We start from the raw sequence: 14062 nt of genomic DNA on the forward strand, positions 1-14062 counted from the left end.
AGGCTGTAGAGATCCCTGGGGTGCTTAGGGGTAGTGGGGGGGCACAGACAGCTACGCCTAGGCTGGAGGCGTTCCGGTGGGGATTAGGGGCTTCATGAGGGACACAAATATCTATGTCTGAGCTGGAGAGGTCCCTGAATGGCTTAGGGGGTTGTGGTGAACACAGATACATACATCCAGGCTGCAATGGTCCCTGGGGATTTAGGGATTTGGTGAGGGGCACAGAAACCTACGGATGGTCTGGAGGGGTCCCTGGAGGACTTAAGGGGTTGTAGTTGCGCAGATACCTACGTCCCAGTTGGAGGGGGACCTGGGGATCTTAGGGGGTTTGTGTGGCATACACACACCTACAACCAGGCTGGTGGGGGCCCTATGGGTCTTAGGTCGTTTGTGGTGGGCAGAGATAACTATGTCCAGTCTGGAGAGGTCCTGGGGAGGCCTTAGGAGGTTCCTGGAGGTCACAAATATCTACATCCAGGCTGGAGGGGTTCTGGGGGTATTAGGGAGTTGTGGGCGGGGCACAGATACCTATTTCAAGGCAGTAGGGGTCCCGGGGTTGCTTTAGGGCATTTGGGGGTACAGATACCTACCTCCATGCTTTAGGTGTTGCAGGGAGGATCAGTGGGTTCTTGAGGGTGCACAGATACCTATGTCCAGGCTATAGGGATCTTGCGGAGGCTTAGAGTTTTGTGGGGGGCACAGATACCTTCATCCAGGCAAGAGGGGTCCTGGGGGCCTTAGAGGGTTCGTGTTGGGCACAGATACCTGCGTCTAGGCTGGAGGTGTTCCGGGGGTCTTAGAGGGGTTGTGAGGGCGCAGATAACTATGTTGAGGCTGGAGAGGTCCCATCGTGACCTAGCAGGGTTGTGGGGGGCACAGATACCTGTGTCTAGGCAGGAGGGGTTTGGGGGGTCTTAGGAGGGTTGTGGGGGCACAGATACCTATGTCCATGCTGGAGTGGTCCCATCGTGGCTTAGGGGATTCGTGGGGTCAGAGATACCTACGTCTAAGCCGGAGGGTTCCCAGGGGGATTAGTGTGTTGGGGGGGAACAGATACCTATGTCCCGATTGTAGGGGGCCCTGGGGAGCTTAGGTGGTTTGTGGGGGTCACAGATACAAACGTCCATGCTTTAGGGGTCCCGAGGGTCTTTGTGGGGTTCTGGGGGTCACAGATGCCTACCTACAGGCTGGAGGGGTCCTGTGGGTCTTAGGGGGTTTTTGGGGCATACAAATGCCTACATCTGGGCTTGTGGGTTCCCTGGGGGGCTTAGAGGTTTGTGGGGAGCATAGATATCTTTATCTGGGCTAGATGGGTCCCGGTGGGATTAGGGGGTTGTAGGGGGCACAGATACCTATGTAACCAGAAGCAGGATGAACTCTACCCTGAGATCTGGTGGTGAATTATGACGAGTGTGGAAAAGAATTTCAGGGATTGATCGTGTTTGGATAGGCACACCCACCCTGCCTCACACTGCACGGCAGCCTGGGATGGTTGCTTTGGCAGCTGTGGTAGCCCCAGTTTATTTGTTGCTGGGGCGTGAGATGTGGAATGTCGTCAACCTGATTGTGTGGATGAGGAACTGTGAAACTGCTGTGAGACAGGGATTCTCACCATCAATTGAGTGGCACTCGCTAGACAAGGGAGTGGGCTCCTTGGGTGAGCCAGAAACACCAATTGCCCTTTTTTCTAATTTCACAGGTGAATAGTAGAGCTGATTTTTCATTCTTTTAAGAATTGAAGTTTTAGGTTTTTGAGCTGAAATCAGTGAAAAGTTGTGCTAGTTAGTGGGGGAGTCTGAAGCTGTACAGCAGAGCAGTTGGCAGAAAGGGGCTATTTGTGAGAGTGGTCCATGGAGTGAGGTGAGCCTAGCAGTTTTTGGGGAAAGTTGGAGCAGTTCAGAGGTTGTCTGGAAAAGCAGCTAGTGGACCGAGCTGAGCAGTTTGTGGAGAAGGCGGAAGCAGAGTCCCATGGAGAGGCAGAGCAGGCGGCAGTGGACCACGTAAGGTGCCTCCTTTTACTCAGGTTAGCAGTGGGGGAAACTCTGCAGATAGACTCTTGAACTCTGGGGCTGTGGGACTGTGGGTGATTTTGGGGTTGCTGGACTCTTGAAACATTGGAGATATTGGACTTTGGAGCCTTAGGGTGATATGGGGAGTGCTGGACTCATGAGCCCAGGGAAAAGGACACGGCCTAGTTGAGGTGTTTTCCCAATTTAATGCTATGTTGTTTATCTCACGTTATTAAACATTTTCTGCTACACTCAGACTCTGTGCTTGCGACAGGGGAAGTATTGCCTCTATGAGGCACCTAGGGGTGCGTATGTAAAATTTTCCCATGTCACTGGCTGGGGGCTCGAGCTGGTTTGCATTATGTTGTAGGGAAGGGACCCCTATGTATTGAACCCAGTCCTTGCTGCTCTCAGTTCAGCCTGGCAGAAAGGTCCACCTACATCCAGGCTGTAGTGGTCCCTGGGGGGCTTAGGGGGCCCGTGAGGGGAACAGATACCTAGGTCCAGGCTGTAGGGGTCCTTGGGGGGCTTAGGAGGCTTGTGGGGGGAACAGATATTTAGGTCCAGGCTGAAGGGGTCCCAGAGGGGCTTAGGGGGTGTGACAGAGTTTAGTGGAATCCGGCCCTGCACCCCTCTTCCTGGGACACACAGTGACTCAGCCAGCCAGTAAAATAGAAGGTTTTTTTGGCCAACAGGAACGAAGGATACACCAGAGATTTTGGGCACAACCAGGACCCCTCAGTCGAGTCCTTCTGGGGGTTCAGGAAGCTTAGTTCACAGTTTGGGATTCCCTGAATTCTAACAATCCAGCTCCAAACCAAAACTGAACTAACTCCATCCAGCCGGCCCCTTCCTTTGTCCAGCTTCCCGGGCAAAGGTGCTGACCCCTTCCCCCCTGCCTAGCTTGAGTTACAGGCTTAGGTCCTGTCCCTCACCTAAAGTCACCCCCTGCTGTCCCATCCCCCACACAGACAGTCCCTACTCCATCACAGTAATGCCCAGAGCATTTCCCACATGGAGCAACGGTGACACTGTGTGGCCTCGCAGGGTAATGCACAGAGCATCACACCTAATGTAGAGATCCCTGGGGGGCTTAGGGGTCATGGGAGGTACAGATAGCTACGTCCAGGCTGGAGGCATTCCGGGGGGCTTAAGGGGGTTTGTAGGGTCACAGATATCTACAACCAGGATGGTCGGGACCCTGGGGGAATTAGGCGGTGTGTGTGGGGCATATGTACTTGTGTCCAGGCTGTAGAGCTCCTGGTGGGGATTAGGGGCTTCGTGGAGGACACCAATACCTACGTCCGGGCTGGAGGGGTCCCTGGACGGCTTAGGGGGTTGTGGTGAGCGCAGTTATCCCTGGGGGTTTAGGGACTTTGTGAGGGGCACAGGTACCTACGTAAGGCCTGGAGGTGTCCCTAGGAGGGCTTAGTGGTATTGTAGGGGACACAGATACCTATGTCCAATCGATAGGGATTCTGGGGGGGGGCTTAGGGCATCAGGGGGGCACAGATACCTACATCCAGGCTGGAGGGGTCCCGGGGGGCTTACGGGGTGTGGGGGAGGGCACAGATATGTACATCCAGGCTGGAGAGGTTCCGCGGAGGATTAGGGGGTTTTGCAGACGGCAGAGCTACCTATCTCCAGGCTCTAGGGGTGTCTAGGGGGCTTAGGGTTTTTTTGGGAGGCACAGATATCTATGTCCAGGTTGGAGTGGTTCCTGGGGGGGCGGGGTTAGGGGATTCCTGTAGGCACAGATACCTAGGTCCATGCAGTAGGGGTCCCCGGTTGGATTAGGGGTTTTCTGGGGGGCACATATACATACGTCTAGGCTGTAGGGGTCCCTGGGAGGCTTAGGGGGCTTGTGGGGGGCAGAGATACCTATGTGCAGGCAATAGGGCTTCCAGGAGGAATTAGTGTGTTGAGGGGGCACAGATACCTAGGTCCAGGCTGGAGGGTTCGCAGGGTGGGGCTTAGGCAGTTTGTGAGGGGCACAGATACCTGCTTCCATGCTGGAGGGGTCTTGGGGGGCTTAGGGGATTTCTGGAGGTCACAGATACCTCCGTGCAGACTAGACAGGTCCCAGGGGGATTAGGAGGTTTATGGGCTGCACAGGTGACAATTTCCAGGCTGTACAGGTCCCTGGGGGGCTTAGGGGGTTGTGAGGGGCACAGATACCTATGTCAATACTGGAGGGGTCCCTGGAGGGCTTAGCGGTTCATGGGGGCACAGATACCTATGTCCAGCTGAGCGTTTCCCTGGGGGCAGCCTGCGCACAGCTGCGATCAGCTGTTTGCTGGGCAGGCTCTGCTCAATTGATCCCCCCTCCTTGCTCCTGCGGGGGCGGAGTCCCCCCCCAAACAGCCTCAGGGGTCGGGGTGGGCGGGGGTGCAGAGCCAGCAGCAGCACAGCCTGCCCCGCTTTCCTGGGGCTGCCCCACACCTCTCGGGGTGATGGCTCTGCCATGGCGTCCGTGTGAATCACTGCTCCCTGCCCGCCAGGCTCGGCTCCGGCCACAGCAGCATTGGGTGCCCCAGGGAGCCCGGCTACGCTGGGGCTGGGGGCAGTGGTAGGTTGGGGGGAGGGGAAGCTCCAGATACTGGCAGGGGGCGGGGGAGGGAGAGGAGCCGAGCTGGAGTCGGGGAGAAGCCCAGGACTGAGCTGGAGCCACGCTGGGGAGGGGGCGGGGGGGAGGAGAAGCCCCGGGCCCCTGCAGGAGCTGCAGTGGGGGGAGGAAGGGGTAGAAGCACCAAGCTGGGGCAGGGGAGGAAAAGCCATACAGGGTTGGGAGGCGGGGTGGCGGGAGCGGGAGAAGCCCAGACCCCAGCAGGAGCTGCACTGGGGGGGATGAAGGGGGAGAGGAGCCACCCTGGGGCAGGGAGGAGAAGCCGTGGACCCTGGCAGAAGATGTGGGGCTGAAGTTCCCGTCTCGGGAGCTTGTTAACAGGTCTGTGCATTTCATTATTTTATTTCTGGCTTATGCTTAAATTCAGTTTTTTGAGTAACGAGTTCTAAAATGCCTCACCTCTCCTGGCTGCAGTAATTATCCTTATTACTGTTATTACCGTATTGTATCGCTTCTCCTCCCCCTAACCTCCCTCCCCTAACCCTGAGGCTGTTTGTGGGGGGAATCACTCAGCCCCCGCAGGAGCAGTGAGAGGAGAGCAGTTGAGCAGAGCCTGCCCAGCAAATAGCTGATCGTAGGTATCTGAGCTCCCCACGAACCCCCTAGTTCCCCACGGGACCCCGACAGCCTGGAAGTAGGGTTATGTACAACCACAGCCCCTCTATGCACCCCAGGAACATCTACAGCCAGGACGTTGGTATCTGTGCCCCCCATAAACCCCCTAATCCCCATGGGAACCCTTACAGCCTGGATGTAGGTATCTGTGCCCCCCACGAACCCGGAAAGCCCCCCAGGGAACTTTACAGCCAGGAAATTGGTATCTGTGCCCCCCATAAATCTCCTAAGCCTTCCAGGACCCCTCCAGTCTGCACGTAGGTATCTGTGACTCCCAGAAGCCCCCTAACGCCCCAGGAACCCCTACAGCCTTGACGTAGGTATCTGTGACTCCAACGAACCTCCTAAACCACCCAGGACCCCTCCAGCTAGGACGTAGGTATCTGTTCCCCCCTCAACCCCCAATCTCCTGGGGACCCCTAGACCCTGGACGTAGATATCTGTGTCTGCCCTGATCCCCTAAGCACCCCCATTACCCCTTTAGCCTGGACGTAGATATCTGTGCTCCCACAACCCCCCTAAATGCCCTAGCGACCCCTTCAGCCTGGATGTACCTATCTGTGACCCCCACGAACCCCCTAAGCCCCCAGGTATCCCTACAGCCTGGACACAGGTGTCTGAGCACCCCACGAACCCCCTAAGCTCCTCGGGACACATCCAGCCTGGATGTATCTGAGCCCCCAGTGAACCACCTAATCTCCCCAGGACACCGACAGCCTGGACCTAGATATCTGTGCCCCCCACAAACCCCCTATACCCCCCAGGACCCCTCCAGCCTAGATGTAGGTCTCTGTACCCCCACGACCCCCCTGGGACTCCTACAGCCTGGAGGTTCGTATCTGTGCCCCCCACGAAACCCCAACCCCTCCGGGACCACTCCAGCCTGGACATAAGTTTCTGTGCACCCCTCGAACCCATAAGCACCTGTAGGGACGCCTACAGCATGGACTTAGGTATCTGGGGCCCCCGAAAACCCTCTAAGCCCACCAGGGACCCCTACAGCCTAGAGATAAGTATCTGTGCCCCTCCCCCGAACCCCATAAGACCCCCCATACCTCTCCAGCCTGGACTTAGGTATCTGTGTCCCCCACAACCCCTAAGTGCTGAAGAATCCCTCCAGCCTGGAGGTAGGTATCTGTGCCCACCAGAAACCTCCTTAGCCCCCCAGGCACCCCTCCAGCCTGGATGCAGGTATCTGTGCCCCTCACAAACTGCCTAAGCCCCCCTCTTGAAAACCCTCCAGCCTGGACCTAGGTATCTGTGCACCCCCAACACACTAATTCCCCCTGGAAGCCCTATTGCCAGCATGTACGTATCTCTGTCCCCCACAAACCCCCTAGCCTCCGAGGGATCCCTGCAGCCTAGATGTATGTATCTGTGCCCCCCAGAAAACCTCTAATCCACCTGGTGACCCCTACAACTTGGACCTAAGTATCTGTGCCCCCAGGAACCTCCTAAACCCCACAGGAACCACTTCAACCTGGACATAGATGTCTCTGCTTCCCAAAAAAACCCTAAGCCCCCCTAGGGACCCCTAGAGCCTGGAGATAGGTATCTCTGCCATCCGCAAAACCCTCTAATCCTCCCCGGAACCTCTCCAGCCTGGACGTACATAGCTGTGCCCCCCACAGACCCCCTAAGCCCCCCGGGACCCCTCCAGCCTGGATGTAGGTATCTGTGCCCCCCGATGCCCTAAGCCCCCCCCCAGAATCCCTATAGCCTGGATGTAGGTATCTGTGTCCCCTACAATACCACAAAGACCCCCAGAAACCCCTCCAGGACATACATAGGTACCTGTGCCCCTCACCAAGTCCCTAAACCCCCAGGGTCCACTGTGCTCACCACAACCCCCTAAGCCATTCAGGGACCCCTCCAGACCAGACGTAGGTATTCATGTCCTCCACGAAGCCCCTAATCCCCACCAGGACCTCTACAGACTGGACACAAGTACCTATGCCCCCCACAACCCGCCAAACTCCTCCAGGGTCCTGACCGTCCTAGATGTAGGTATCTGTGACCCTATGAACCCCCTTAAGCCCCCCCAGAATGCCTCCAGTCTGGACGTAGCTAACTGTACCTCCCATGACCCCTAAACCCCCCAGGAATCTCTACAGCCTCTAAGTAGGTGTGATGCTCTGTTCATTACCCTGCGTGGCCACACGGTGACACTGTTGCTCCATGTGGGAAATGCTCTGGGCGTTACTGTGATGGAGCAGGGACTGTCTGTGTGGGGGATGGGACAGCAGGGGGTGACTTTAGGTGAGGGACAGGACCTAAGCCTATAACTCGAGCTAGGCAGGGGGGAAGGGGTCAGCACCTTTGCCCGGGAAACTGGACACAAAAAGGGGCCGGCTGGATGGAGTTAGTTCAGTTTTGGTTTGGAGCTGGGTAGTTGGAATTCAGGGAATCCCAAACTGTGAACTAAGCTTCCTGAACCCCCAGAAGTACTCGATTGAGGAGTCCTGGTTGTGCCCAAAAGCTCTGCTGTATCCTTCGCTCCTGCTGGCCAAAAAAACCTTCTGTTTTACTGGCTGGCTGAGTCACTGTGTGTCCCAGGAAGAGGGGTGCCAGGCCGGATGTCACCACACTCCGTTACACCCCCTAAGCCACTCCGGGACCCCTGCAGCCTGGATGTAGGTATCTGTGCCCCCCACCAAACCCCTAAGCCCCCCAGGGACCCCCACAGCATGGACCTATGTATCTGTGCCCCCACGAGCCCCCTAAGCCCCCCAGGGACCCCTCCAGCCTGGACGTAAGTGGAACCCTTCTGCCAGGCTGAACTGATAGCAGCAAGGACTGGGTTCAATACATAGGGGTCCCTTCCCTACAACGTAATGAAAACCAGCTTCAGCCCCCAACTAGTGACATGGGAAAATTTTACATATGCACCCCTAGGTGCCTCAAAGAGGCAATACTTTCCCTCTCGCAAGCACAGAGTCTGTAGCAGGAAATGTTTAATAACGTAAGATAAACAACATAGCATTAAATTGGGAAAACACCTCAACTAGGCCATGTCGTTTTCTCTGGGCTCTTGAGTCTATCAATCCCCAAATCACCCCAAGACTCCAAAGTCCAATACTTCAAATGTTTCAAGAGTCAAGCAACCTCAAAATCACCCACAGTCCCGCAGCACTAGAGTTCAAGTGTCTATCTGCAGGGTTTTTCCCCCTGCCAGCCTGGGTAGAAAGGGGCACCTTACATGGTCCACTACCGACTGCCTTGCCTATCCATGGGATTCTGCTTCCGCCTTTCCCACGAACTGTTGAGCTCAGTCCACCAGCTGCTCTGCTCTACCAGCCAACCTGTGATCTGTTCCAGTTGTCCCCAAGAACTGCTCAGCTCACCTCACTCCATGGGCCACTCCAACCATCCAACAAACTACTCTTCTCTATGAGCTGCTTTGCTTTGCTATACAATATAGTTTCAGACTTCTTTATTAACTAGCACAGCTATTTAGCAACTTCAGCTCAGGAAACTACAACTTCAATTCTTAGAATAATCAAAAATCAACTCTGCTATTCAATTGCTTAAAGAGAAGAATGTGCAAATAGTGTTTCTGGTTCACCGAAGGAGCAAACTCCCTTGTCTAGCGAGTGCCACTCAATTGATGGTGAGAATCCCTGTCTCAATGCAGTTTCACAGTTCCTCATCCACACAATCAGGGTGACAACACTCCACATCTCACACCCCAACGACAAATAAACTGGGGCTACCACAGCTGCCAAAGCAACCATCCCAGGCTGCCGTGGCTGTGTCAAGCGGGGTGGGTGTGCCTATGCAAACACGATCAGTCCCTGAAATTCGTTTCCACACTTGCCATAATTCACCACCAGATGTCAGGGTAGAGTTCATCCTGCTTCTGCTTACACAGGTATCTGTGCCCCCCCCCCCCACAACCCCCTGATCCCACCGGGACCCATCTAGCCTGGAAAAAGGTATTTGTGCTCCCTGCAAACCTCTAAGCCCCCCAGGGAACCCACAAGCCCAGATGTAGGCATCTGTATGCTGCACACACCCCCTAAGAACCACAGGACCCCTCCAGCCTGTAGGTAGGTATCTGTGAACCCCAGAACCCCACAAAGACCCTTGGGACCCCTACAGCATGGATGTTTGTATCTGTGACCCCCACAAACCTTCTAAGCTACCAAGGGCACCCTACAATTGGGACTTAGGTATCTGTTCCCCCCTCAACACACCTAATCCCCCCCAGGATCCCTCCAGCCTAGACATAGGTATCTCTGACCCCACGAATCCCCTAAGCCACAACGGGACCCTTCCAGCGTGGACATAGGTATCTGCCCCCACAACCCTCCTAAGACCCTCAAAACCCCTCCAGCCTAGATGCAGGTATCTGTGCCCCCCACAGACCCCCTAGGCCATGATGGGACCCCTCCAGCCTCGACATAGTTATCTGAGCTCCCCACAACCCCCCTAAGCCCTCCGGAACCCCTCCAGCCTAGACACAGGTATCTGTGCCCAACACGAACCCCCTAAGGCCCCCAGGACCCCTCTTGCCTGGATGAAGGTATCTGTTCCCTCCACAACCCCCTAAGACCACCCCCCAGGATCCCTATAGCCTGGACGTATGTATCTGTGCACCCTCATGAACCCACTGATCCTCCCAGCGACACTTACAGCATGGACATTGTTATCTGTACCCCAAAATGCCCCAAAGCAACCCTGGGACCCCTAAAGCCTCGAAATAGGTATCTGTGCCCCCCACCACAACTCCCTAATACTGCCAGAACTCCTCCAGCATGGATGTAGATATTTGTGACCTCCAGGAACCCCCTAAGCCCTCCCCAGGACTTCTGCAGCCTGGACATAGGTATCTCTGCCCCCCACAAGCCCCCTAAGACCCATAGAGCCCCCACCAGCCTGGTTGTAGGTGTGTGTATGACACACAAACCCCATAAGCTCCCCAGGGCCACCTCCAACCGGGATGTAGGTATCTGCATAACCACAACCCTTTAAGTCCCCCAGGGACCCATCCAGACCATACATAGGTTTCTGTGCCCCTCATCAACTCCCTAAACCCTCAGGGACCACTACAGCCTGGATGTATGTATCTGTGCTCACCACAACCCCCTAAGCCATCCAGGGACCTCTCCAGCCCGGAAGTAGAGATTTGTGTCCTCCATGAAGCCCCTAATCCCCACCGGAATGCCTCCAGAATGGACGTAGCTATCTGTGCCCCCCACGACCCCAGTGCCCCCCAGGGAGCTCTAAAGCCTCTACGTAGGTGTGATGCTCTGGGCATTACCCTGGGTGGCCACACGGTGCCACTGTTTCTCTATGACAGAAATGCTCTGTGCATTACCCGGCGTGGCCACACGGTGTCACTGTTGCTCCATGCGGGAAATGCACTGGGCATTACTGTGATGGAGTGCGGATGGACTGTGTGGGGGATGGGAGAGCAGAGGGTGACTTTAGGACTGGACACGTGCTCAGCCTGTAACCTGGGCTAGGCAGGGGAGAGGGGGTCAGCACCTTTGGCCGGGAAGCTGGACACAGGAAGGGGCTGGCTGGAGGGAGTTGGGTTAGTTCAGTTTCGCTTTTCGTCTGGATGGTTGGAATTCAGGGAATCCCAAACTGGAAACTAAGTTTCCTGAACTCCCAGAAGGACTTTATTGCGGGGTCCTGCTTGTGCCTCTAAACTCTGCTGTATCCTTCGCTCCTGTTGTCCAATACACCTTCTGTTTTACTGGCTGGCTGAGAGTCACTGTGAGTCCCAGGAAGAGGGGTGCAGGACCAGACTCTCCCACAGTCTGTGACAGACCCAAAGCGCCTTCGGGACCCCTGCAGCCTGGACATAGGTATCTGTGCCCCCCAACAATCACCTAAGCCCTCTGGAGACCCCTCCAGCCTGAACTTAGGTATCTGTGCCTCCCACAACCCCCCTAAGCCCCCCAGGGACCTATACAGCCAGGACAGTGGTATCTGTACCCCATATAGACTCCATAAGCGCCCTGGGACACTCCATTGTGCACGTAGATATATGTGCAACTCAGAAACCCCCTAACACCCCAGGAACCCCTACAGCCTGGACATAGGTATTTGCACTCCCACAACCCCCCTAACAGCCCCCTGGGACATCTACAATCTGGACGTAGATATCTGTGCTCCTCACAAAACCTCTAATCCCCCCTGTGACCGATACAACCTGGACATACGTATCTGTGCCCACCCGAACTCCTAAGACCGCCTGGTAACCCTACAGCCTGGACATAGGTATCTTGGGCCCCCACAAATCCCCTAAGACTCCTAGGATGCCTCTGTGCACCCCAAGCCCCTAAGATCCCCCAGACCCCTACAACCAGGATGTAGGTGTGACGGTGCTGCCCGTGGGAGCTAGCTGAGGACACTCAATCAGGGTGAACTGCAAACAAAACAGGGCAGACAAATCCCAAAAGCTGGTGGTTATTTCAATACTTAGATTTACCAAGCCAGCACAAAACAGCTTCTGTAGTACCTCACTGGTTACTTAGAAGTTTAAACCACGCAGTTCCCTTAAAGTACGCAACCTCTGGCCTCCATCCAGACACACCTGTCAGATATGATGATGATTCCTGAAAATCTTACTTCATCATATAAAAGAAAAGATTCTTCCGATCCCAAAGGATCAGCCACATACCCAGGTTCAATTATAACTTAGATTAATAGATTCATAGATTCTAGGGTCAGAAGGGACCAAAGTGATCATCTAGTCCGATCCCCTGCACAAAGCAGGCCACAGAACCCTACCCATTCACTTCTATAACAAACCCCTAACCTATGTCTGAGTTATTGAAGTCTTCAAATTGTGGTTTGAAGACCTCAAGCTGCAGAGAATCCACCAGCAATTGACCCATGCCCCACGCTGCAGGGGAAGGTGAAACACCTCTAGGGCTCTGCCAATCTGCCCCGGAGGAAAATTCCTTCCTGACCCCAAATATGGCGATCAGCTAAACCCTGAGCATGTGGGTAAGACTCACCAGTCAACTTACATCTCACCCAAAATACATGCTATAGCCAATTCTTATTAACTAAGCTAAAATTTATTAGAAAAGAAAAGAGAGAGAGTGTTAGTTAAAAGATTAATAGACATTAATCTTAAGGGCCCAAAAGCAAGCTATTCCTATGGGTAGGAAAGATAGAAAATGTGGCAAAAGAGCACCTTGGCTTAACCACGAGATCTTGCATGACCTACAAAATAAAAAGGAGTCATATAAAAAATGGAATCTAGGTCAGATTACAAAGGATGAATATTGGCAAATAACACAGGAATGCAGGGGCAAGATTAGAAAGGCAAAGGCACAAAATGAGCTGAAACTAGCTATCGGAATAAAGGGAAACAAGAAGGCTTTTTATCAATACATTAGAAGCAAGAGGAAGACCAAGGACAGGGTAGGCCCACTGCTCAGTGAGGAGGGAGAGACAGTAACAGGAGACTTGGAAATGGCAGAGATGCTTAATGACTTCTTTGTTTTGGTATTCACTGAGAAGTCTGAACAAATGTCTAACAAAGTGAATGCTTATGGGAAGGGGGTAATTTTAGAAGATAAAATAAAAAAAGAGCAAGTTAAAAATCACTTAGAAAAGTTAGATGCCTGCAAGTCACCAGGGCCTGATGAAATGCATCCTAGAATATTCAAGGAGTTAATAGAGGAGGTATCTGAACCTCTAGCTATTATCTTTGGGAAATCATGGGAGACGGAAGAGATTCAGAAGACTGGAAAAGGGCAAATATATTGCCTATCTATAAAAAGGGAAATAAAAACAACCCAGGAAACTACAGACCAGTTAGTTTAACTTCTATGCCAGAGAAGATAATGGAGCAAGTAATTAAAGAAATCATCTGCAAACACTTGGAAGGTGGTAAGATGATAGGGAATAGCCAGCATGGATTTGTAAAGAACAAATCATGTCAAACTAATCTGACTGCTTTCTTTGATAGGCCAACAAGTCTTGTGGCTAAGGGAGGAGCGGTGGATGTGGTATACCTAGACTTAGTAAGGCATTTGATACGGTCTCACATGATACCCTTATCAATAAACTAGGCAAATACAATTTAGATGGGCTACTATAAGGTGGGTGCATAACTGGCTGGATAACTGTACTCAGAGAGTAGTTATTAATGGCTCCCAGTCCTGCTGGAAAGGTATAACAAGTGGGGTTCCGCAGGGGTCTGTTTTGCGACCAGCTCTGTTCAATATCTTCATCAACGATTTAGATATTGGCATAGAAAGTATGTTTATTAAGTCTGCGGACGATAACAAACTAGGAGGGATTGCAACTGCTTTGGAGGGCAGGATCAAAATTCAAAATGATCTGGACAAATTGGAGGAATGGCCTGAGGTGAACCGGATGAAGTTCAATAAAGACAAATGCAAAGTGCTCCACTTAGGAAGGAACAATCAGTTTCACACATACAGAATGGGAAGAGACTGTCTAGGAAGGAGTATGGCAGAAAGTATGAGCTGCATGTCATTCTAGCCTCACTCATTGCTTCCCTTCCTCCCCTACCCCTCCTGGGTTACCATGGCAGTTATCCTCCCATTTGTGTGATGAAGTAATAAAGAATGCAGGAATTTCAAACAACACTGACTTTATTGCTTCTGCAAGCAGAGATCAAAGGGGGGAGGGGAGCGCAGCCTCCAGCTGCTAGGATAGTCCAGGCAGGACTGAATGTCCATTAGACAAAGCTTAAAGAAGAGAATGAGCTGGGAGTCATTCCCATTTTTGTCCAGGCACTTCTGGCCGACCTCACTGTGGCCAGCCAGGAGCACTCACGGGATGACAATGACAGATAACAGTCCTACTGTACTGTCTG

At 53.5% G+C, this 14062-nt stretch overlaps 1 long non-coding RNA gene across 1 annotated transcript in view; it reads left to right on the top strand.

The window, feature by feature from the left end:
• The first annotated feature begins 103 nt into the window (after positions 1–103).
• Positions 104–14062, top strand: part of LOC127054335 (uncharacterized) — a 67967-nt gene continuing 54008 nt past the window's right edge. Inside the window, exon 1 of the long non-coding RNA XR_007775228.1 lies at positions 104–130. This is a non-coding gene — a long non-coding RNA (uncharacterized LOC127054335). The remainder of the gene's footprint in view (positions 131–14062) is intronic.

The sequence above is a fragment of the Gopherus flavomarginatus genome, chromosome 6, assembly GCF_025201925.1.
Source record: "Gopherus flavomarginatus isolate rGopFla2 chromosome 6, rGopFla2.mat.asm, whole genome shotgun sequence".
NCBI classification, from domain to species: domain Eukaryota; kingdom Metazoa; phylum Chordata; order Testudines; family Testudinidae; genus Gopherus; species Gopherus flavomarginatus.